At 44.0% G+C, this 24,874-nt stretch overlaps 1 protein-coding gene and 1 long non-coding RNA gene across 4 annotated transcripts in view; one reads left to right on the top strand and one right to left on the bottom strand.

Moving 5' to 3' along the window:
• LOC137519946 (uncharacterized) overlaps positions 1-24,874 on the top strand; it is an 83,444-nt gene that overhangs the window by 1,175 nt on the left and 57,395 nt on the right. The window contains exon 1 of one of the 2 annotated variants that reach the window (XR_011021344.1): positions 14,331-14,387. The exons of the other annotated variant lie outside the window; for it this stretch is intronic. The gene's annotated coding sequence lies outside the window, so the exon portion shown is untranslated. Of the gene's footprint in view, positions 1-14,330; positions 14,388-24,874 lie in introns of those variants that run through there. 2 annotated transcript variants of the gene reach the window in all.
• The window catches only part of LOC137519998 (uncharacterized), an 81,870-nt gene continuing 58,958 nt past the window's right edge, over positions 1,963-24,874 (bottom strand). Inside the window, exons 2-3 of one of the 2 annotated variants that reach the window (XR_011021376.1) lie at positions 18,374-18,485; positions 1,963-2,108 (exon numbers count right to left, since the gene is read on the bottom strand). This is a non-coding gene — a long non-coding RNA (uncharacterized lncRNA). Of the gene's footprint in view, positions 2,109-10,926; positions 11,187-18,373; positions 18,486-24,874 lie in introns of those variants that run through there. The other variant, XR_011021370.1, reaches the window with a different exon arrangement.

Below are 24,874 nucleotides of genomic sequence, written 5' to 3'. Positions count from 1 at the left end.
CTTTAAAGCTCTGTGTGTAACCCTTCCAATGCTGGTGTAGTAAAAAAAAAATGCTGGTTGCATACAATATGCTGTAAACAATGTTTTAAAGCAAAGTTGAAATGCTGGGTTATATTCTGCTTTAAGTAAACATCAGTGGTTACCCACAGTGCACGGCTACTGAATAAGCAAATTATCTCTTTATGCCCCTGAAGCCCGGCTTACATTCAGAACCACCGGTGTATAGTCTATAGCTCCTATAGCTTTACATTTTACTGAGCCACATCAACCCCTCATGCAGACAACCAGTTTCAGACTTTTGGTTCTTCTTAGTGCATGGCAGGGATTGGTATGGCTCTATGATATAGGGCTTAAAAAGTCAGAAACAGGCTGTCTGCATGTGGGGTTGATGTGGCTCTGTAAAATTTTAACCACTTGACCTCCAAGGTTTTTTAAAAATAATGAAAATGTATTTCATTTTTCTATGGGAAGGTGTATAATAGGGTATTTGGATGTGGTTTTACTTTTTGGCCACAAAATGGAGATGCAGAATCAGTGTGTTCTAAAAATAGAAACAGAGCCAAGTGTTTATTATTTGTTTATATTTATGTAAACACAGGAGCGTAGAAACTCGTACTGGTGGTTTTAATGTTAAGCTATAGGCTTGCTATATGCGCACAGGGTGAGGTGGAAGCATAAGTCTATGGACTGTGTGCTGCACTGTATGTGTCGCACTGCAGTAAAATTGTGTGACTTCTCCTCACAATTGCAGTGTGAACCTATTTCTGTGGATGAGCACCACAATAGATCTAATGTGAAAGGAGACTTAAATGACAACTGTAGGAGGGTTGCCATGTTTTTTCCTTTTGTGCAATACCAGTTGCCTGGCTGTCCTGCTGATCCTTCGCCTCTAATACTTTTAGCCATAGCCCCTGGACAAGCATGCAGCAGATCAGTTTGAACTGAAAAGAATAGCTGCATGCTTGTTTCTGGTGTTATTCAGACACTATTGCATCCACATAGATCAGCAGGGCTGCCAGGCAACTGGTATTGCACAAAAGGAAGAAAAAAAATATGGCAGCCTCCCTCCAGTTGTCCTTTAAGGATCACCGTTATGTACTGTTCCATCTAGAGTAAATTGCAATAAACTGTCCACATGAAACTGCAATGTTAACACCCATGCACAATACTTCAAAAACGTGGAGCCTTTGCTCCTTCTTAGCATAATTTACAGTATCAGTAGCAGGGCCGGGCCGAGGCATAGGCTGGAGAGGCTCCAGCCTCAGGGCGCAGTGTAGGAGGGGGCGCACAATTCATTCAGCTTTCATTCCTAATTGTGTTTGAAGCAGAAAGAAATAAGAAAAGGGGATACATGGCAGTGACTGCAAACCAGATAACTAGATATTAAGGTGTTGGGGAGGTTGTGGGCCCTGTGGCGCTTCTTAGTCTAATAGCAATCAGTGTGTGACGGCTGAGGTGGCAGGGATGGAGGGGCGCACTTTGGTGTCTCAGCCTTGGGTGCTGGAGGACCTTGTCCCAGCTCTGATCAGTAGACAAATAAAGGTGGCAAGCACACTGCCAGCATTCTTCACAAGAAGTTCACAAGGTTATAAAGTGATGTTCTGTACTTTCCATCTATTGGTTTTTTAAACTTTATTTTAAGATGAAAGAGTGAATTTAACTATGAAAAGTATTGCTAGTTGCTTAGAGTGACCAATCAGAAACACTGATCTGGACATCTGCTCTACTTTTGCAGCAACACTATCACTGTTTATTTATGAATTACTCAGTCACTACTTATGATATTTAAGTTAAATAAACACACACCGCTACAGGCGGGGTGATACAAATTATACTTGGGTGATACTTTTTCCAATAATGGTTTTGTATTCTATGCATTCTAATGCTCATATCCAGGTAAAACTTAAAAAAAAAATAGTGTTATATAATATGAATACATTCTTGAGAATTACTTACGGTAACTAAATTAACTTTGTAGTATTCCAGTGTAAGCCAGGGTAAGTTAGGGATCACAAGGCAGAAGGCATTTTATCATAATTTCAATCCTTCTGGCAGCTGTAATGAAGTATATTTTCTCCTCAGAAGTTCATTATTTCCAGCTGTAATGACTTTAAGTAGAATGCATACACAATGATATCACCTGAAAGCTTAGATCATATAGAGGCTGGTAACAAAAATCCATAAACAGAGTTGTTATTGGTTCATTTAAACTTTCAGATTTAATGGTATCAAACTATTTTGGCAAAAAATGCATGCTAATGGGTTCGAAGGATTATGCGATTGTTCTGACCTCCCTTAACTGAAAATGAGTATACTTTATACTTCTTTAAATACAAATACAAATATCATTAATGGAATTGGTTCAGGGAGGCACACTCTTTTAGGTTTTATACAATGCGATTACATTTGTAAAGCGCTTTTCTCCCATAGGTCTCGCATAGACATGTCTCAGATCAATACAGATTGCAGGCTGTGTTACAGAGGAAATAGGTGTTCGTAAATGCCATGCTAAACAGGTGACTTTCCAGTTTGGATTTAAATGCTTCCAGGGATGGAGATGTCCTGATTAAGTGTGGCAGGGAGTTTCAAAGTGTAGGGGCAGTATGACAGAAGGCTCTGTCTCTTAGGGCCGGCGCTGCCATAGAGGCAGACCTCCGCAGGGGCCCTGCACCGCCAGCTTTCTTTGGGGGTTGTTTGATTGCTTCAAATAAAGTAAAATTTCCTATACATTTGAGCGCGAAAGTTATTCTGCTACATGTCTTTGATAAAAAAAAAACCATTGAGTGTATATTTATTGGATTTGGGAAAAAGTTATAGCGTTTACAAACTATGGTGCCAAAAGTGAATTTTCCCATTTTCAAGCATCTCTGACTTTTCTGCCCACCTGTCATGTTTCATGAGGGGCTAAAATTCCAGGATAGTATAAATACCCCCCAAATGACCCCATTTTGGAAAGAAGACATCCCAAAGTATTCACTGAGAGGCATGGTGAGTTCATAGAAGATTTTATTTTTTGTCACAAGTAAGTGGAAAATGACACTTTGTGACAAAAAAAAAGAAAAAAAAAGTTTCCATTTCTTCTAACTTGCGACAAAAAAAAATGAAATCTGCCACGGACTCACTATGCTCCTCTCTGAATACCTTGAAGGGTCTACTTTCCAAAATGGGGTCATTTGTGGGGTGTGTTTACTGTCCTTGCATTTTGGGGGGTGCTAAATTGTAAGCACCCCTGTAAAGCCTAAAGGTGCTCATTGGACTTTGGGCCCCTTAGCGCAGTTAGGCTGCAAAAAAGTGCCACACATGTGGTATTGCCGTACTCAGGAGAAGTAGTATAATTTGTTTTGGGGTGTATTTTTACACATACCCATGCTGGGTGGGAGAAATATCTCTGTAAATGACAATTGTTTGATTTTCTTTACACACAATTGTCCATTTACAGAGATATTTCTCCCACTCAGCATGGGTATGTGTAAAAATACACCCCAAAACACATTATACTACTTCTCCTGAGTACGGCGATACCACATGTGTGGCACATTTTGGCACCCTAACTGCGCTAAGGGGCCCAAAGTCCAATGAGTACCTTTAGGATTTCACAGGTCATTTTGGAGTATGGTGAGTTCATAGAAGATTTTATTTTTTGTCACTAGTTAGCGGAAATTGATTTTAAGTGATTTTTTTCTCAAAGTGTCAATTTCCGCTAACTTGTGATAAAAAATAAAATCTACTATGAACTTACCATACTCCTCACCATACTCCTAACGGAATACCTTGGGGTGTCTTCTTTCTAAAATGGGGTCATTAGTGGGGTTCCTATACTGCCCTGGCATTTTAGGGGCCCTAAACCGTGTGGAGTAGTCTTGAAACAAAAATGACCTGTGAAATCCTAAAGGTACTCATTGGACTTTGGGCCCCTTAGCGCTTTTAGGGTGCAAAAAAGTGGTATCGCCGTACTCAGGAGAAGTAGTATAATGTGTTTTGGGGTGTATTTTTACACATACCCATGCTGAGTGGGAGAAATATCTCTGTAAATGGACAATTGTGTGTAAAAAAAATCAAAAGATTGTCATTTACAGAGATATTTCTCCCACCCAGCATGGGTATATGTAAAAATACACCCCAAAACACATTATACTACTTCTCCTGAGTACGGCGGTACCACATGTGTGGCACTTTTTTGCACCCTAACTGCGCTAAGGGGCCCAAAGTCCAATGAGTACCTTTAGGATTTCACAGGTCATTTTGAGAAATTTGTTTTTAAGACTACTCCTCACGGTTTAGGGTCCCTAAAATGCCAGGGCAGTATAGGAACCCCACTAATGACCCCATTTTAGAAAGAAGACACTCCAAGGTATTCCGTTAGGAGTATGGTGAGTTCATAGAAGATTTTATTTTTTGTCACAAGTTAGCGGAAATTGATTTTAATTGTTTTTCTTCACAAAGTGTCATATTCCGCTAACTTGTGACAAAAAATAAAATCTTCTATGAACTCACCATACTCCTAACGGAATACCTTTGGGTGTCTTCTTTCTAGAATGGGGTCATTTGTGGGGTTCCTATACTGCCCTGGCATTTAGGTGCCCTAAACCGTGAGGAGTAGTCTGGAAACCAAATGTCGCAAAATGACCTGTGAAATCCTAAAGGTACTCATTGGACTTTGGGCCCCTTAGTGCACTTAGGGTGTAAAAAAGTGCCACACATGTGGTACTGCCGTACTCAGGAGAAGTAGTATAATGTGTTTTGTGGTGTATTTTTACACATACCCATGCTGGGTGGTAGAAATATCTCTGTACATGACAATTGTTTGATTTTTTTTACACATAATTGTCCATTTACAGAGAGATTTCTCCCACCCAGCTGGGTATGTGTAAAAATACACCCCAAAACACATTATACTACTTCTCCTGAGTACGGCGATACCACATGTGTGACACTTTTTTTGCAGCCTAGGTGAGCTAAGGGGCCCAACGTCCTATTCACAGGTCATTTTGAGGCATTTGTTTTCTAGACTTCTCCTCACGGTTTAGGGCCCCTAAAATGCCAGGGCAGTATAGGAACCCCACAAGTGACCCCATTTTAGAAAGAAGACACCCCAAGGTATTCCATTAGGTGTATGGCGAGTTCATAGAAGATTTTATTTTTTGTCACAAGTTAGTGAAAAATGACACTTTGTGAAAAAAAATAAAAATCAATTTTCGCTAACTTTTGACAAAAAAATAAAATCTTCTATGAACTCGTCATACACCTAACAGAATACCTTGGGGTGTCTTTTTTCTAAAATGGGGTCACTTGTGGGGTTCCTATACCGCCCTGGCATTTTACGGGCCCAAAACCGTGAGTAGTCTGGAAACCAAATGTCTCAAAATGACTGTTCAGGGTTATAAGCATCTGCAAATTTTGATGACAGGTGGTCTATGAGGGGGCGAATTTTGTGGAACCGGTCATAAGCAGGGTGGCCTTTTAGATGACAGGTTGTATTGGGCCTGATCTGATGGATAGGAGTGCTAGGGGGGTGACAGGAGGTGATTGATGGGTGTCTCAGGGGGTGGTTAGAGGGAAAAATAGATGCACTCAATGCACTGGGGAGGTGATCGGAAGGGGGTCTGAGGGGGATCTGAGGGTTTGACCGAGTGATCAGGAGCCCACACGGGGCAAATTAGGGCCTGATCTGATGGGTAGATGTGCTAGGGGGTGACAGGTGGTGACAGGAGGTGATTGATGGGTGTCTCAAGGTGTGATTAGTGGGGGGAATAGATGCAAGTAATGCACTGGCGAGGTGATCAGGGCTGGGGTCTGAGGGTGTGAGTGGGTGATTGGGTGCCCTAGGGGCAGATAGGGGTCTAATCTGATGGGTAGCAGTGACAGGGGGTGATTGATGGGTAATTAGTGGGTGTTTAGAGGAGAGAACAGATGCAATGCACTTGGGAGGTGATCTGACTGCTGGTCTGCAGGCGATCGGATGGTGTGGGTGGGTGATCAGATTGCCCGCAAGGGGCAGGTTAGGGACTGATTGATGGGTGGCAGTGACAGGGGGTGATTGATGAGTGGCAGTGACAGGGGCTGATTGATGGGTGGCGGTGACAGGGGGTGATTGATGGGTGATAAGTGATTGGCAGGTGATTGACAGGTGATCAGTGGGTTATTACAGGGAAGAACAGATGTAATTAATGCACTGGTGAATTGATAAGGGGGGGTCAGAGGGCAATCTGAGCGTGTGGGCGGGTGATTGGGTGCCCGCAAGGGGCAGATTAGGGTCTGATCTGATAGGTAACAGTGACAGGTGGTGATAGGGGGTGATTGATGGGTGATTGATGGGTAATTAGTGGGTGTTTAGAGAAGATAACAGATGTAAACAATACATTTGGGAGGTAATCTGACGGCGGGTTTGCGGGCGATCTAATGGTGTGGGTGGGTGATCAGATTGCCCGCAAGGGGCAGGTTAGGGGCTGATTGATGGGTGGCAGTGACAGGGGGTGACGGGGGGTGATTGATGGGTGATAGGTGATTGGCAGGTGATTGACAGGTGATCAGTGGGTTATTACAGGGAAGAACAGATGTAATTAATGCACTGGTGAATTGATAAGGGGGGGTCAGAGGGCAATCTGAGCGTGTGGGCGGTTGATTGGGTGCCCGCAAGGGGCAGATAAGGGTCTGATCTGATGGGTAACAGTGACAGGTGGTGATAGGGGGTGATTGATGGGTAATTAGTGGGTGTTTAGGGTAGAGAACAGATGTAAACACTGCACTTGGGAGGTGATCTGATGTCGGATCTGCGAACGATCTATTGGTGTGGGTGGGTGATCAGATTGCCCGCAAGGGGCAGGTTAGGGGCTGATTGTTGGGTGGCAGTGACAGGGGGTGATTGATGGGTGATTGACAGGTGATCAGGGCGGATAGATGCATACAGTACACAGGGGGGGGGTCTGGGGGGGGGGGGGTCTGAGGAGAATCTGAGGGGTGGGGGGGTGATCAGGAGGGAGCAAGGGGCAGTTTAGGGACTAAAAAAAAATAGCGTTGACAGATAGTGACAGAGAGTGATTGATGGGTTATTAGGGGGGTGATTGGGTGCAAACAGTGGTCTGGGGGGTGGGCAGGGGGGGGTCTGAGGGGTGCTGTGGGCGATCAGGGGGCGGGGGGGAGCAGATCAGTGTGTTTGGGTGCAGACTAGGGTGGCTGCAGCCTGCCCTGGTGGTCCCTCGAACACTGGGACCACCAGGGCAGGAGGCAGCTTGTATAATACACTCTGTATACATTACAAAGTGTATTATACACTTTGTAGCGGCGATCGCGGGGTTAACATTCCGCCGGCACTTCCGTATGGCCGGCGGGATGTTGCGGCGGGTGGGTCGGAGCCAGTTGCCGGGGGAAGCGCGCGTCATCAATGACGCGATCGCTCCCCCGGCATGTGAAAAGGACGCAACGCCCTTGGGCGTATTGCGGTCCTTTAGGGATCCACTTTGCCGCCGCCCATCGGCTGTGGGCGGTCGGCAAGTGGTTAATGTATTTACCCTTAACTTACTTGTGTTTCTCCACCCTCTGACTTTGTCTCGGTGCCCATGAACTATGTGCAGTGTTAATTGCATGAGAATGTAAATTGCCGAAAATAACTCATATCCCAGATGGCATTGCTTAAGTGCCTACATCTGAGGGCCACATTCAAATTTTGCTATGGGGCCCCATGATCTCTAACTATGCCACTTGACACAACTGCTAAAATAGATGGGACATGAGTACGGCTGGTCCTGTTGGCAGGATGCAGCTGATCATGTGTAGGCACACAGTTCTCAACAGTCATATGGTTCTGGTAAGTCTTTCTCCCTCCCCGATTTGGACCTAGTGCCTGTCCCTGATGGACCTGTTTCTCCGCCACCTACCTATAATAAATGGCACCTTTGGTAAATGCCATCCACCCTGCAGTGCAAATGCAGAGCAGCACAGCAGGACAGAGAGCCTACCTAGTGGCAGGACCATTCTCTGGTTTCCTCCTACATCCCAAAAACATCCAGATAAGTGAAATGGCCCTAGACTTACTATGATACATACACTACACGATACATATGACTATGTTAGGGATTAGATTGTGAGCCCCACTGACAAGACAATATACTCTGTACAGCACAATGGAAGATGTTGTTGCTATATAAATACTAAATGATAACAATAATATGCATGCTGGTAAAAAAGGGGAGGGGGAACATTTGCTTTCTACTCTTGTTGAGTGGGGAAAGGGGGGACTCTTGTTATGGTGGTAATGGAATAGTAGTTAAGAGGGGGTTATGCTGGCCATGAGTATGGGGAAACAGTTGCCACATTTGTTATCGGAGGGAAATGTTGCCCACACTTGTTAAGAGTCAGTTATGACGGTTGCATGTGTAATGATAGTTTCCACACAGCTTGCAACAAAAGAAATGAATGCAAGCCGAAAAAGCACTTTAACTTCTTTAGCAAAGTGAAAAAGCAGGGATGACAACTGTACCATAAGTCCCAACCAACCCATGCAAATTAAAAGTGAACTTATGTACAAATACATTGTGTGGGTGAGCAATAAAAAAAAATGTCCCAGCTTTCCATTGTTCCTGCACTGTGTCATAGTTTCCCACTTTGCACAGTTTCCCACTTTCATCAAAATGTGTCCCAGCTTTCTAGTTCTCACCTCAGTGTGTCCCCAGCTTTGTAAAACCCACTGTAATGTACTGGTATCTTCAGTTTTGTGGAGCATGTTAAATACTGATGGATCTGGGTACAGTTGTAGATGACTGACAGTTTGGATGGCTTTGTGTCTTTACATCTGGCCTGCCCTATACATCTTGTTAACTGATTATCCTTAATGCAGCCAGCCTGCCCTGATCCCAGCTTGTCTACTGATAACCTGATTGCTGCCTGCCTCAACTTCCAGGCTGTTCCATGATGATCCTTCTACTTGCATTGTGCATTGTACATTGTACACAGTTCTGCTGCCATCAGCTGTAAGCTAGACCACACTAACTAGGTAGGTGTCACAGAAGGTCCATTTCCTTGCCTAATTCATGGCATTACATAAGTGGCAGTATACTAGTAGAATTATAGCCATAACATATAATGCTCATGGGATTCCACAATAAATGTACTTCTGCAAAAGGCACAATCAAGCACTATTTTTTTTTATTCTGGATTTCTACACAACTGGGTCCTAAAATATTATCTGATCCTTACAGTGACAAATACGGTCTCATTAACCAAATAAGGATCATAATGTTTTACATTTATATCGTCATTGGACAAAGGTATAAGCAGTAAAGGTTTATTGCCAGCCATATGGTAAACATTTGATCCAGTAAACAATCAATATTTCCCTGATTGGCTCAAAGTGGGCGTCTGCCTGCACAGATCAAGCAGAAATCTCCAAGTATCAAGATCAGTAGCAGTTCACATCAAAATTCCAGTAGGAACAATTCAAATTCCTTTCTTTTCAATTTTATACCCATCAACAACGCTAAACCTAAATTCCCTAATTTCTCAATCCCCAGGTGTACAGGAAATGTACTTAACTGGTTTCTCAGAACCTTAAAGTGGACCTAAACTTTTCCACATGAGAGAAGTAAAACCCAGAAAAACCCACCCTGTTTGTGTTTAGAAATAACAAGCTGTATACTGTAATTCTTCTTTATCTGCTAGTAATAAATCACTGCAATTTGAACTGACACCTTTGTCTGATCTGTGCCTGACAGGCTATATGTAAACACTAGAGTTTAACCCTGTATGTCCTTCCAGCAAAGTAGGAAGTAACTGTTACTGCTTACATTTCTCCACAGAGATGCTGCTGTTTCTCTGTAAAGGATAATATGAAGTTGCTTATCTTGTAGAGCAGAGATGAAGTCCTAGGTTTAGGTCTGCTTTAAGAATCTCCAGACTAACCTGAAACAAGAACAGGCTAAGACCAAGAATTCAGCAGACAAGAGGACAGTCTTCATTTTAAGAGAGGGGATCAGGTTTGGCCGTCAACTTCTAACCTGAAACTCAGATATCCTAAGAATTCTGGGCCTAAGTTTACTGGCTCTTTTTTTTGTCTGTAGAAATATTAATAAGTAAGCCTTCAAATTAACACTGCAAGACACTTTTCGAATACATCCAGTGTTCCATGTGTTCTGCCTGAAAAGTTATTACCAGATTGCTCTTGCAGCTGGGTGTCCATGTGTTGTCGTGCATTTGTGTAGTAAGATAAGTCCTTATGCCAATGGTTGGTTTGTACATTTTCATACAAGCCCATGCACAGAAATTCTCATACGACTAAACACGTGTAAGAGATTTTGCACCAATGGGGTAATTCCAGAGCTATTTAATGCTCAACCTTCAACACTTAGTGCTGTATTTCCTGTCACATCCTAAGCCCATATTGATAGTTTTCTATACTGGACCTGTATGATACCTATACTCTACAACTCTAAAGCTTTAGCTCCCATTACCAACTCGGCTTGCTCAGCAACTACAGTTCTTCATCTCCTGTTTCCGACTTTAGCTAGTATTCTGACCTATCCCGACTTTTGGTCCGTCTTCTATCGAGCTAGTCCTAAACCTGACCAGACCCTAGCTTGCTCAGTTATTTTGCCTTTTCCACCATGAAGGATCCCCTCTGTTGTTGTTTCCGATGGGGCAATCCCAGGGGTTGCAACCTGGTAGTCACAAGCAACAAAGTAGGTAGAGGTAGCAGCCCACTGACCCTTTTAGAACGCTTTGGCAAAGATCAATGATTACTTAGACTCCATGCCTTGGAAAAGCCCTTGCCTAGCACTGTTAACAACAGTCAACAGATCCAGAACATGAATCTTATGAGTTACTGTGTATTTTAGGAAAGGAGGAAAGAAAATCTCTATAATGTGCGCATATTTAGATAGAAACTTAACAGACAATACTGTTAACACTTTACTAGGTTCACACATACACCAGGTGAGAATGTGCACTTATTACTGTCTGGTCCAGTACATTTGCATCAGTTTTGCACCACTTTATATAAGCATTGGAATGGACATTACTGCAAAAACTCTACCCTCTCTGCAATGCTATTCTGTCCTGCCACGTTCTGCTTGCAAAATGGACAGTAGGAATAGCTTCCGTCCGTTTCCACTGAAATACACTGCGTCTGTTGCCATCCGGTATCCAGTCCATTTCTTTCCGGACCGTAAAAATGCTGCAGGTCAGAACTTTCCATTCTATTTATTAAACAGAATGAATGGAACTGAAATGTGTGAAAGGTTCTATTACATAACATTGTATCCATTTTTACGTCCATTTATCCGGGTCTGTACAGCATGTGTGAACCAGCCCCAAATGTGTGCAACCACAGGGGAGAAACCACAGGGGGAAACTCCTGAAACCGCAGGGGGGGGCAGAACTCTGTGAGGAGGCCCTGACTACTAATCTTCCCTCCCGCCAAAAAAGGGGTCTATCTCTCAGGTCAGGTGTTTTTGTGGCTACACTTGTAGTGAGTGTGAAGATTATGATGGCCACACTTGATTTATGACCATTGTCAGATGAGTCCTCAGGCTGTGAGGGTCACCAACTGTAGGCAAAGGAAAGGTGTGTGGACATTGGAGGGCCCCATCAAAGTATTGCTGGGGGGCCCCATGAATTGGAGTTACGACTCTGGTTCTTACTGTGGTCTGTGTCACAGATGATAAACTGCCACTTCCTAAAACCAAAAACACTTCTCACCGGGTAGGAAGTGAAGCAAAATCTTGTCAAGTGTGACACAACTAGAATGAAACTCTGACAAGGGTGCTAATTTTTCTTCTTCATTATCTAAAACAAAATAAGAAAAGAGACAAAAAAAACAGGTTTGCTAGGGATCCCCTTTGCCATATACAGTAAAGGGACCACCTGTTACCTGCTCTTATTATTCTGCCCCCATCCTTCTTGCCAAATGCTGTACTTTGAGGAAAGTGTATGCTTTAGTTTGTGTAGTGCTAACAGTTCTCTTTGCAGTGTTCTGAGCTTAGCAAACTGAAATTAACTCGTGCCTCGCATAAGAATTCCAGAGGGTGAGAGAGACCTGCCGAGATTACAGGGAGAGCCTCAATAGAACCTTTTATTCCATACAACAAGAGCAGGGAGGGCTTTGTGAGCTCATGTGGGAAGCAGAAACACATTCACAAGAATTCACTGACTCACAGGTGGGGGAGCCGGGTCTAAAGTGTCAGGATTTAGGATTTTCTCAGGATCTGACAAAACGTAATCTTACAATCAGAACGCTATATAGAACAAACAACTAACTAGGATCTTAGTTTCTAAGATTTTTTTCCTCCATAGTTCTATTCATATGTACATTAATTTGTAAACATAGCGTAGTGTAATTATACAAGGTATAGCTAAAATCCTATCTCGACCTAAATACCTATACCAAAAACAATCTGAGTTGCTGCAGGAGCACTTTAGAGTTTCTACCTGCAGAATCACCTGGTCATGCTCTGTTATTCTATTTCCTCCCTCTTACATTGTCCTTCCTCTCTCCCCCCACATGCTGTTTCTCTGTATCTCTATGTGCTGTTCTAGGTCCTCTCTGTAGCAAGCTGTTTCCATCCATTTCACGGTGACCTATATACTCTGTTTGTTGAGATGCTGCATCGATTTAAGGTCAGTCCCCTCCTCCCAGTTGATGTAATCAGCTAAAGAAGGAGGCTGGAAATTGGATTGAAAAGCCCAGCGTTAGTGCAGGATGAAGAGGATCTGCAGGGATTGTTATGCTAATCAGCTGAGCTCAGCACTTCCAATGTCCTTCAAGCTCAGGGAAGAGGCAAGAGCCCCCTAGAAAGCCTCCCTACCACGGCCCCAATTTAAGCCTTTTCCACATATTTTACTGATATCCCAACTACAGGTATTGCCCTATCAGTGTGTTTAGCAAAGTATGCCATTTTAAAGTAGGAATGAAATCTCGTTCTTTCCAAATAATTTGATGATTCATCTGTGTGTGATGAGAACCTGGAAATTACAGTAACCTAGCCTGATTTACATTGTGTCTTACTGTCCCTGCATATAGACAGTGGGTAAATGGTACAGGTTGGTGCCCAAGAGGTGGGGGATGTAGTGAAGTTATTGAGGGCAGCTGCAGCTTGGCAACATAAGCCTGACAATAGGAGTACAGGAGGCGGAATGTTTCCACATGCCTGATCAATGGGAGCGGAGAGCAAACAGGAGCTGGGAAAGAGACCCACAGGCATAGCCCAGCGCCTCCCATCTATCACTCACTTGGTACAATCTGCGGAGGCCACTTCCAGGGAACTCATATCACCCATCTCATCAGAATCTTTTATCCACCGGACTATCCAAAATGATGCTCTCCCTTAGTTCCCTAGTGCCAAAACCATGCCAAAAAGGATCAACTTCCTGGTGCATTTTCTCACTAAAAACATATTACTTCTTAGAATGTTACCCACTGCTTCTTTTAGGATTCATGTGAACTCACAAAGTTGTGATAACTTACAAACTGATTCAAAAAGACTAAATGTTTATGTAGTTATATTGTTATCTAGTTCTATTGTGCCGTGTCTGTATAACTTAACTTTTTTTAATGTGTTAATATGCAAAATCTATTGATACTGAAGTACAGAAGAGTTCAAATCCTCTAAGCGTCCCCCTCAGTTTCTGTCCTTTCCCCTACTGTTTTGCCCCTCCCCATAGGCCTAGCTCTCTCTGACTCTAAAGTGGGTCATGAGGTCTGAGTGAATACAGCCTTTTCTAAAAGGTGAAATAAATCTGCTTCTCCCAACAGAAGCTACGTCACTTTAATTCAGGTGTATAAATAACTCAGTGTGACGAGGAGGAGGGCCTGTCCTGTCTGACCTGTAATTAGAAACTCTGCCACTCAATGGCACTTTATAGAGACAAAGAGTAGAGGAAGGAGGGACCTGTTCACAGACCCAACTATTTTGTTCCTGATAAATTATTCAGGATTTGGAAAGCTGATCCAAGCGCCCATCTGTTAGCTGCTAGCTCCATGTGAGCCAGGGGATCCCCATAGGCACTGCACCCAGATGTGGCAAGGAAGGCAAAGGGCTGCCCTAAGATAGGAGACATACCTGTTCACTTAACGGAGCATTGTGTTACTAAATAAGAGAGAAAGAGAGCAAAAAAACTCCCTTTTCCCTGAAAAAGTAAGTTTAACGAGCAAAAAGAAGCCAATAAACAGTGTCAATTCTTACAAGCGGAAATAAGGTGTATCAGAAAAACACAGAGAGATGTGTAGATTACACAGGTGTAAGACTGGTGGCAATTATAGTGTCAGCAGCAACAGAGGGAGGGAGAAGGTGAACAGGGAGAGGAAGAAGGGCGGGCGGCAGGTGCAGATAAACATAGGAAGACAGGTATCTTAAAGGACCAGACTCCACAGCACTGACTGAAAATGTGAACAGCTGCAGGTAATACTGACAGAAGGCAATAAATCAGTGCAGGTAATGATAATGGTAAAGTGTGTCAGGCATACACAGAGGGATTGTATTATGCATATATACTGTACATATAGTATGTGTATACTCAGTACAGACATATACAAAAAAAACAGGTTAGCAAGAAATATTAATTATGAATATTTCACATTCACTATTTGCAGCGAGTAGGTGGTAAGTTTAAATCAACCCTACTTGTGTGCACTGTCTACACGAAAGACAAGATTGCTAAATGAGCTGCCATTTTTATCCCCTTTTTGAAATGACACTTGCTTGGCTGTCATGCCTTGGTTGCATTCATTTCTGATTCATCTCTGCAACAAGTGAGCAGCCACTAGAGTCAGGGCACATGGTCTGCATTATAATTCTGGGCCAGTGACTAGGAAATAATGGCTTTCCTTTAATTTGATTGCCACATACTACAGGGTTACTGGTATTACATATGCTGCACCAGACTTGTGGACATATGCTATACTTTTTCATTACAAAAGTGGTAGGCAAAATAAAACTTCACAAAAGATCAATATAAACAATCCCCACACACAATTCAGAGAAACACAATGCAATGATTATGACAAACATTATTCCAGCTGTGGGTTTTACGGCAACTTGATAAATATGATCGGATCACCTGGAGAAATTTAATTTTTTTTTCATTCGACTGAAAAATCTGATCAGATTTCCCGTTTTGTTTTTCGATTTTTATCGATCCGGAATGCTGGAAATTTTACTTAAATTTTTCTAAAGATTGTATGGTAAGAGTTTCCAATCATTTTTATCATAATTGGGGGAACATTTAACATATGTGTGTGGTACATTGGTTACATTTTAGAAATGTCACAATCAGTCAGAAAAATTGATTGCAATTCTTGAATTGAACAGATATTTAAAAAATTGTATGGTGTGTGGCCACCTTAACACTAACAACCGCTACCTACACCTAACACTAAGCTTCCTTGCATATATGCCTAACACTAACCTTCTCTTAACCTACGCCTAATGCTAACACTCCCCGAAACTATGTCTAACACTAATTTCCTCCCAACCTATGCCTATTGCTAACACTCCTCATACCTATGCCTAACACTAACCTCCTCCAACCTACACCTAAGATTAACACTCTCCATACCTACGCCTAAAACTAACCACCACAACCTATGCCTAAAACTAACCACCACAACCTACGCCTAACACTAACCACCACAACCTACACCTAACGCTAACACTCCCCATACCTATGCCTAACATTTACCTCCTCCCAACCTATGCCTAACGCTAACACTCCCCATACCTACACCTAACACTAACCTCCTCTCAACCTATGCCTAATGCTAACACTCTCCATACCTACGCCTAACACTAACTTGCTCCCAACCTCCGCCTAACACTGACCTCCTCCCAACCTATGCCTAACGCTAACACTCTCCATACCTACGCCTAACACTTACCTTCTCCCAACCTACGCCTAACACCGACCTCCTCCCAACCTATGCCTAATGCTAACACTCTCCATACCTACACCTAACACTAACCTCCTCCCAACCTATGCCTAATGCTAACACTCTCCATACCTACGCCTAACACTAACTTGCTCCCAACCTACGCCTAACACTGACCTCCTACCAACCTATGCCTAACGCTAACACTCTCCATACCTAACACTATATTACCTAAGCCTAACATTAACCTCCTCCTAACCTATGCCTAACGCTAACACTCCCCATACCTACACCTAACACTAACCTCCTCTCAACCTATGCCTAATGCTAACACTCTCCATACCTATGCCTAACACTAACTTGCTCCCAACCTCCGCCTAATACTGACCTCCTCCTAACCTATGCTTTACGCTAACACTCTCCATACCTAACACTATATTACCTATGCCTAACATTAACCTCCTCCCAACCTATGCCTAACGCTAACACTCTCCATACCTACGCCTAACACTTACCTTCTCCCAACCTACAACCTAACACCGACCTCCTCCCAACCTATGCCTAATGCTAACACTCTCCACACCTACACCTAACACTAACCTCCTCCCAACCTATGCCTAATGCTAACACTCTCCATACCTACGCCTAACACTAACTTGCTCCCAACCTACGCCTAACATTGACTTCCTCCCAACCTATGCCTAACGCTAACACTCTCCATACCTAACACTATATTACCTAAGCCTAACATTAACCTTCTCCCAACCTATGCCTAACGCTAACACTCCCCATACCTACGCCTAACACTAACCTCCTCCCAACCTATGCCTAACGCTAACACTCCCCATACCTACACCTAACACTAACCTCCTCTCAACCTATGCCTAACACTGACCTCCTCCCAACATATACCTAATGCTAAAACTCCCCATATCTACACCTAACACTAACCTTCTCCCAACCTATTCCTAATGCTAACACTCCCAATACCTACACCTAACACTAATCTTCTCCCAACCTATGCCTAACGCTAACACTCCCCATACCTACACCTAACACTAGCCTCCTCCCAACCTATGCCTAATGCTAACACTCTCCATACCTACACCTAACACTAACCTCCTCCCAACCTATGCCTAATGCTAACACTCTCCATACCTACACCTAACACTAACCTCCTCCCAACCTATGCCTAATGCTAACACTCCCCACACCTACACCTAACACTAACCTTCTCCCAACCTATGCCTAATGCTAACACTCTCCATACCTACGCCTAACACTAACCTTCTCCCAACCTACGCCTAACACTGACCTCCTCCCAACCTAAGCCTAATGCTAACACTCTCCATACCTACACCTAACACTAACCTCCTCCCAACCTATGCCTAATGCTAACACTCTCCATACCTACACCTAACACTAACCTCCTCCCAACCTATGCCTAATGCTAACACTCCCCATACCTACGCCTAACACTAACTTGCTCCCAACCTACGCCTAACACTGACCCCCTCCCAACCTATGCCTAATGCTAATACTCCCCATACCTAACACTATATTATCTATGCCTAACATTAACCTCCTCCTAATCTACACCTAACGCTAACACTTTCCATATCTACGCCTAACACTAACCTCCTCCAACCTACACCTAACGTTAACATTCCCCATACTTACGCCTAACACTAACCTCCCCCAACCTACGCCTAATGCTAACACTCCCCATACCTACACCTAACACTAACCTACTCCCAACCTAAGCCTAACGCTAACAATCCCCTTACCTACGCCTAACACTGACCTCCTCCCAACCTATGCCTAACGCTAATACTCCCCATACCTACACTTAACACTAACCTCCTCTCAACCTATGCCTAATGCTAACACTCTCCATACCTACGCTTAACACTAACTTGCTCCAATGCTCCAAACCTACACCTAACACTAACTTGCTCCCAACCTACGCCTAACACTGACCTCCTCTCAACCTATGCCTAACGCTAACACTCCCCATACCTAACACTATATTACCTATGCCTAACATTACCCTCCTCCCAACCTACACCTAACGCTAACCTACTCCCAACCTATGCCTAATGCTAACATTCCCCATACCTACGCCTAACACTAACCTCCACCAACCTATGCCTAACGCTAATACTCCCCATACCTACACCTAACACTAACCTACTCCCAACCTACGCCTAACGCTAACACTCCCCTTACCTACGCCTAACACTAACCTCCTCCAACCTACACCTAACGCTAACACTCCCCATAACTAAGCCTAACATTACCTCCCCTAACCCACGCCTAACGCTAACACTCCCTATACCAACCTGAGCCTGAAACTAATATGTGCACTATCCACATTCACCACTGCTAGCTGGAGTACGGCTATACCATGGCTGAACTCTGGCACCCAAATTACCCTGTTGGCACCGTAATTTGCATTGTGGCCTAAGGCAGCACTCAATTTATCAGGTGCACATCACATTTAATTTACATGTCTCGTACCTGACTTGATTTGAGCCATGATGAGATAAGAATAGGTGCATATAGTGCTGGTCCTACTAAGGAATTGAAGTCCATTTCTGTTTTCCTGTGCAGCAAGTGTGAAAAACTAGTTCTGTTAACAAAGCAAATAAGACAGTCAAGCAGAAAGTTGAATTTAGCCTAATGTCATGAAAAGCAAATAGAAGGCAACCAGTGCAAAGCTTTAAAGCCCTTCTCTAGCTAAAATTAAAAATATTAACCCTATGGCCACCTTCCTCTCCCACTAGACTTTAAAGCTAACCTGTGACTTTTTTAAGTTAAAAAGTGACTTACTTATGCAGAGGGAAGCCTCTGGATCTTTCAGAGGCTTCCCCAGTCTCCCTCCACCTCACCGTTCCAGCCCTGGGACCCCTAAATTTGCGACCATATGTGGACGAGCACAGCTACGCTTTGCCTGATCAGTAGTACAGACCCGCTTGAGTTTCATCAGAAAAAGCATACAGTCTTAAAGTGAACCTGAAGCAAAATAAAAAACAGTCATATACCTTAGTGACTGGATGGTGTACTGGTTAAGACCTTTGCCGTTAACACAGGAGACCTGGGTTTGAATCTCAGCTCTTCCTGTTCAGTAAGCCAGCACCTATTCAGTAGGAGACCTTGGGCAAGACTCCCTAACACTGCTACTGCCTGTAGAGCACGTCCTAGTGGCTTCAGCTCTATTACTTTTTGTCCACCAGGAGCAAAGCGCAATATAAATGTTATTTGTTTTGTCTAAATCCTCCTGGTACTCACTGTTATAGCACTGTGCATGGCTTTTTCCTCTGTGCATAAGCGGCTTTGTGCTATTGGGCATGTCAGGGCCATAATCGCACATGCCCAGTACAGCTGCAATTGTACACAGATGGGAGTGCATGGTTGTACAAGCAAACATGTCACCAGCTACTTACCAGTAGAGATGGTGAGTTTATTCTGTGGAAACTGTCTTTGAGGGGAATTTCTGTAGAAGCATGTGATCAATTTGATGAGATGCTTGGCAGGCTGGTCATGTTTCAAGCCAGAGTAGGCTAAGATAGGAAGCAAAACTGATATGTAATCACATGATTACCACCAGAGCCAGGACAAGGTCCTCCAGCACCCAAGGCTGAGACACCAAAGTGCACCCCTCCTTCCCTCCCACCCCAGCCTTCACACACTGATTGCTATTAGACTAAGCCCCCCCTCCCCCCCGGAAAAAAAAAATCAAAGTGGTCTGAAAGTCAGCATTTCTACTTTGCTCTAAAAGATTCCTTACAGCTTTAAAGCTACTATCTCAGAAAAAAATTGTAGCAGAACATCATTGAAATGGTTAAACACATCTTTGTCCTACTAAGCAAAGGCTATTCAGCTTTATCAAGACTGGAGATAACAATCTTTGTTTACATTCCAATGTTGATATATTTGTGTGTAACAAGTAAAAAAAACACTCTCGGAGAAACTGTCTCTGCTTCAGACACACACAGAGTTGAAAACAGCTCATTAGAAGATTTTAATATATAATAAAAAGCAGTTGGAATAAAAGGCAATGGCGGCTTTCAGGGCAAGATAATCTACACTTTGGAATCTTGTAATTTGTAGACAGACAATATTACTTGTGCACAAAAGCAAATATGATAACTGTATGAGTAATAAAAAGTAGGAAAACACATTTTTATTGAATGTTATGTCACAGTTTCAGATCACTTTAATCTCTAGTTATCTGGCTTGCAGTCACTACCATGTATCTCATTTTCTTATTTCTCTCTGCTTCAAACACAATAGGGGAATGAGTGAGGTTGTGCGCCTGCTCCTACACTGCGCCCTGAGGCTGGAGCCTCTCTTGCCTCTGCCTTAGCCCGGCCCTGATTACCACCTGCCAATGAGATACTTACTGGTGTTGGTTAAGGGAAAGTATTAGATGTGAATAGGTCTAATAAGGTCAAATGTATACTTTTTGCCCCCCTAGACCAACTTTGTTTTGCTGCCCCCAATTCCAAGTAATGCTCTCCCACTATGTAAAGAAGCCTAGCTTCCATGTGCAGCCAACTCTCTATCGGTAACAGCAACACTTCCTGCCACATGTGCAGCAGCAGCCAACTCTTCCTTGTATGGCTCCCGTATATGCAAATAGTATCCTTCCCATCCCATGTGAACCCCTCCTACATCTGCTACTTCTATGTGCTATTGGTAGTACTTTTCTTCCACGTGCAATAGCCCCTTTTTTATATGTAAAGTCCTACCCCCTCTTCATGTGCAGAATCCCATTTGCAACCATTTTATTTATTTTGTAGTCGGGTCAGCTCCCCTAGACTGCAGCATATGTGGTCTTTGCTGAGATCTAGAAAAAAATACATATATCCAGTCACATCGCCTCTAGTTAGGACATTAAATAAGTTATTAAGGAAAGGGAGGTGCTGAAGGGGGTGTGACCAGAAAACAGCTAAAATCTATTAACCCTTTGCACTCTCTCGCATGCAAATGTTCAAACAAATGCATTCACAGATTCACTCATCCAGGCACCACTGTTATCCCTACAGCTAAATTAAAAGCCGGGGTCTTAGTTCACAGAAGAATGCATTCTTATGCTTAGTCACCTATACTGCGCAGAAGTACCCAGGTAAACATAGGTGTCCTAACTCTGCGCTATCTGTCCCAGGAGAGGACATCAGGATGTGTGCTCCTAATCCCTAGATAGGTTTGATGCAATGAATGTTTGCATGTCTGCACTATGCATGTTACAGGGCCAGAGTTAGGACACCTATGTTTACCTGGGTACTTCTGAGCAGTATAGGTGACTAAGCATAAGAATGCATTCTTCTGTGAACTAAGACCCTGGCTTTTAATTTAGCTGTAGGGATAACAGTGGTGCCTGGATGAGTGAATCTGTGAATGCATTTGTTTGAACATTTGCATGCGAGAGTGCGAAGGGTTAATAGATCTTTGCTGAGATCTAAACCTGGGGCTTAGGGCCCGTTCACACTTAGAACCACAGAACGTCGGCGATTACCGCCGGCGTTTTGCGGGAGTGATTTTCCCGCAATTAGCGCGGAAAAAACACTGGACACTGCGGCGGTTTTGGAGCGATCGCGATTAGCGTGCTGTGCACGCTAATCACGATCGCTAATCGCGGGACGCTCGTCGCCGGCAAACCGCTGCATGCAGCGTGGTTGCGGTTATCACTAACCGCAACCGCGGCAGTGAGAACACTGCCACTTGCTACATTGTGTAGCGGTTCTTGCAGAACCGCTAACGGTTTGCCGTGAGCGGGAATCACGCGATTCACGCTCAGGTGAGAACGGGCCCTTAGGCATTGCCAGTTGCTTTCCCTACCTCAGTTCTGTTCCAACCCTCACTGTGGACCACCCCTAGAGTAGTTCCTGTACTGCCTTGCCTGCATTCCCTGCACAGACAGCTCTCTCACTTCAACATGTGTATGCAACTAAAATAGCAGAGCAATATGTAACGTTCTTTCTGTGTCATTGATGTACAGCATGGTGCTGTGCAGCTAGGGGATGGAGCTGCCGGAAATGATGCCCAGGAGAGAGTTAACTCACAATAGGCAGAAGGTGAGCTGCATGTGCCCACTCCTCCTGCATGTGCAGAGATCACATGAATATTAAAGTAGAACAAATGTATAGCAACTACATAGTAGCACTGTAGTAGAAACCCCTTCATTTAGAGTGACAGTGGGAGAGATCCAACAATCACCTATAAAATTGAAACAGAATTTTTATGGTATCCATTGGAAAAAAAACATCTCTAGAGACTAAAATGGGCCTACTGATGATTAATAGAACCTTTTATAAGCATGTATTAAATAAAGTAATCAGTATATATAAATGCAAAAAATCCTGTTACAGTACCTCAATGAGACTGAAGATGTGTTGCCCACAGGGACTGGGACTCAATCCCTCTTGCAGCAGTTCAAGGCCCAGAGCAATACAGAATTGACGCTAGGGCTACAGCCTTGGTATGTGTAATGAATAACGGAGATGCCGCCGCGCGGTCTGGGGGCGGGGCGGCTGTCTCCGCGTTCAGACCGGCGGTTTCCGCACAGCAGCATGCGTCTCGTTTGCCTGGGCCTTCTAGTGCATATAGATGGAGAGCTACGCGCGCGCGCTTGAAGACAGGACCTTTATGCCAGCAGGAGAGGTATCAGCTGATCAGGACGATCAGCTGATTCCAGCGGAACTCCTGATTGGCTGAGTGGCTGGGGGCAGCGCTGAGGAGCGATGCAGTATATATAGCTCTTGCTTGTCAGTTGCTGGTTGTCTGCCGTTGCGAATACTTACGTGTGAGCACTCAGACCTCAGTCAGATCCTACAGTGTGTTAGAACCAGGTGGACCTGGGAATTCACACTTAGCCAGATTACGCTCTTGTTATTACTGTGTTATACTTTAGACCAGTTCCAGGGTGTTGAGACCAAGGACCTCACACCCAAGCTTAGGATTACTGTGTCATTGCTGTGTTATACTTTAGACCAGTTCCAGGGTGTTGAGACCAAGGACCTCACATCCAAGCATAGGATACTGTGTTATTCCTTAGACTAGTTCCTGGGTGTCGAGACCAAGGACCTCACACCCCAGACTAGGATTGTGCTTTATATCTGTTATGACCATTTGCTCTGTCGACCTCTCTCTTGCTTTCTGATTCGGTACCTCTGCCTATCTGCTTACCAGTTGCCAACCTTGCCTGTACCCGGTTACCGAATCAGCCTTCTGTCTTTGTACCTTATCTGCTCGTGTGTTGCTGACCTGGCCTGCCCGACCCTCCTGGCTGTCACTCATCCTCCGAGTGTTCAGTCTGTCTGTACTACCCGTCACACTATTCCACCAAGTGTCAGTTAGCTGCAAGGACTCTTGCTCCTCAGAGAGTCCTTCCTGCAGTGCAATCAGTGGCCTCTACCCCATAGGAATCCCCTGGCTGCAGTACAGTCTGATTACCAGTTTACCAGGGAATCACTGGCTGCCAGATTATCTCTATCCCCTCTCTTAGGAGATAGTCCCTGCACAGCCGAGGGCCACCTGCTCCTCAGGTGGTCTCTGGTCGAAGTTATCTGTGTCTCCTGCCCCACGGGAGATAGCCTACAGTTGCACCAAACACTTACACTTCATTAGGTGTCCAGAGGTTAGTCGTACTTGTATTATTGGTGATTCTGCAGATCATCCATAATCGGGTATACATCTGTATTGTTGATGATTCTGCAGATCATCAATAATCAGATTCTCTCTGTGTGCTGACACCAATCATTACAGTATGCATTCTGTTGCTATGGAGGGGGGAGGAGGGACAACAGTATAGTGCACAAAGGAGCAGCTTCCGGCAGGCAGGATAGGGAGGGGAACAATGTACTTGGCTGAGGTGATCCGGCACACTGGTTCTTACAGCAGTGCATCAGGGTGACCGTACTCACACTAGTCAGTCAGTCAAGAACAATGCAATGCACCCAGGGAAAGGCCAACAATGTTGGGGGCACTTGTATTCATAATTTTACCTGTACTCACAAATTTTTTCACACAAACACAAATGATTATTTCAGGCAATGAAAGCCAAGGTGTTTGGAGCTGAAAGTCAATGGGAACCGTTTAAAAAAAAAGGCGAGATACATACCTAAGGAGAGGGAAGTCTCTGGGTGCTAGAGAGCCTTCCCTCTCCTCTCCTAGTCCCCGTTTCAGGGCAGGATCAATTTGGCCAAATACTGCTGTGTCCGCCCCCGAAGGGAGGCAAGTGCTCCCGAAGACGTGCTGCTCCATACAGCGCACCCACCATCTCTCGCGCATGTGCAGTATGAAGCCACCTGTCTTCAGGAGGACTTGGCTCCCCAAGATTTCTAAAGTCCTTATTTTTTGTGATTGTCCTGAATCTTCTCAATGGATCATTCATTGTATTACTTCCCCTCGCCAAATGATTGCCTGATTGACTCAGTATTAAGTTCATTTCAGACATCTTCCTTTCCAACATGGTTCTGAGCTTTCCCATTCAGAGCTTTAAAGTGTGAATGAAAACTAGCGTTAAGTTACCTATATCTACAGTTATTAGCATCCTGTACCAGATGAAATGTTTTATAATAATTTTCAAAGCCTGATTCCAGGCAACAACATTTTCAGAGTCCTGAGCACAATCTCATTAGTACAGCTTGGTTTCTGACTTTGTATAAGCTCCTCTACTGGCTGGCTGATTTAAACTACTCAGACACGGGCCATCTTAGGGTCAGGCATCGGTTGAGGAAGGGTTCTGTGTGAGAGTAGGGTTCAGTTAGGTTATAGTAAAATATTGGTAAAGATTACCGATATTTTACTGTTGGAATTAAGTAGTCGAATAACTGTAATTTTACCGATATTCTACTATCGGCTATCTCCGGCACCCTTTATACCGGGTGCCTTTTTACACAAATGTCTGTACAACAGACTAAAAAGAGGAACAAATGTGGAGTAAATATGGAGAGGCAGATTTGGTTCTCAGCAGGGACCAACCCTACAAAACAGGGACAACTGAGACCTATGTAA

The sequence above is a fragment of the Hyperolius riggenbachi genome, chromosome 1, assembly GCF_040937935.1.
Source record: "Hyperolius riggenbachi isolate aHypRig1 chromosome 1, aHypRig1.pri, whole genome shotgun sequence".
NCBI classification, from domain to species: domain Eukaryota; kingdom Metazoa; phylum Chordata; class Amphibia; order Anura; family Hyperoliidae; genus Hyperolius; species Hyperolius riggenbachi.
The sequence above is the reverse complement of the archived record's forward strand: the minus strand, read 5'-3'. Positions and strand labels throughout refer to the sequence as shown.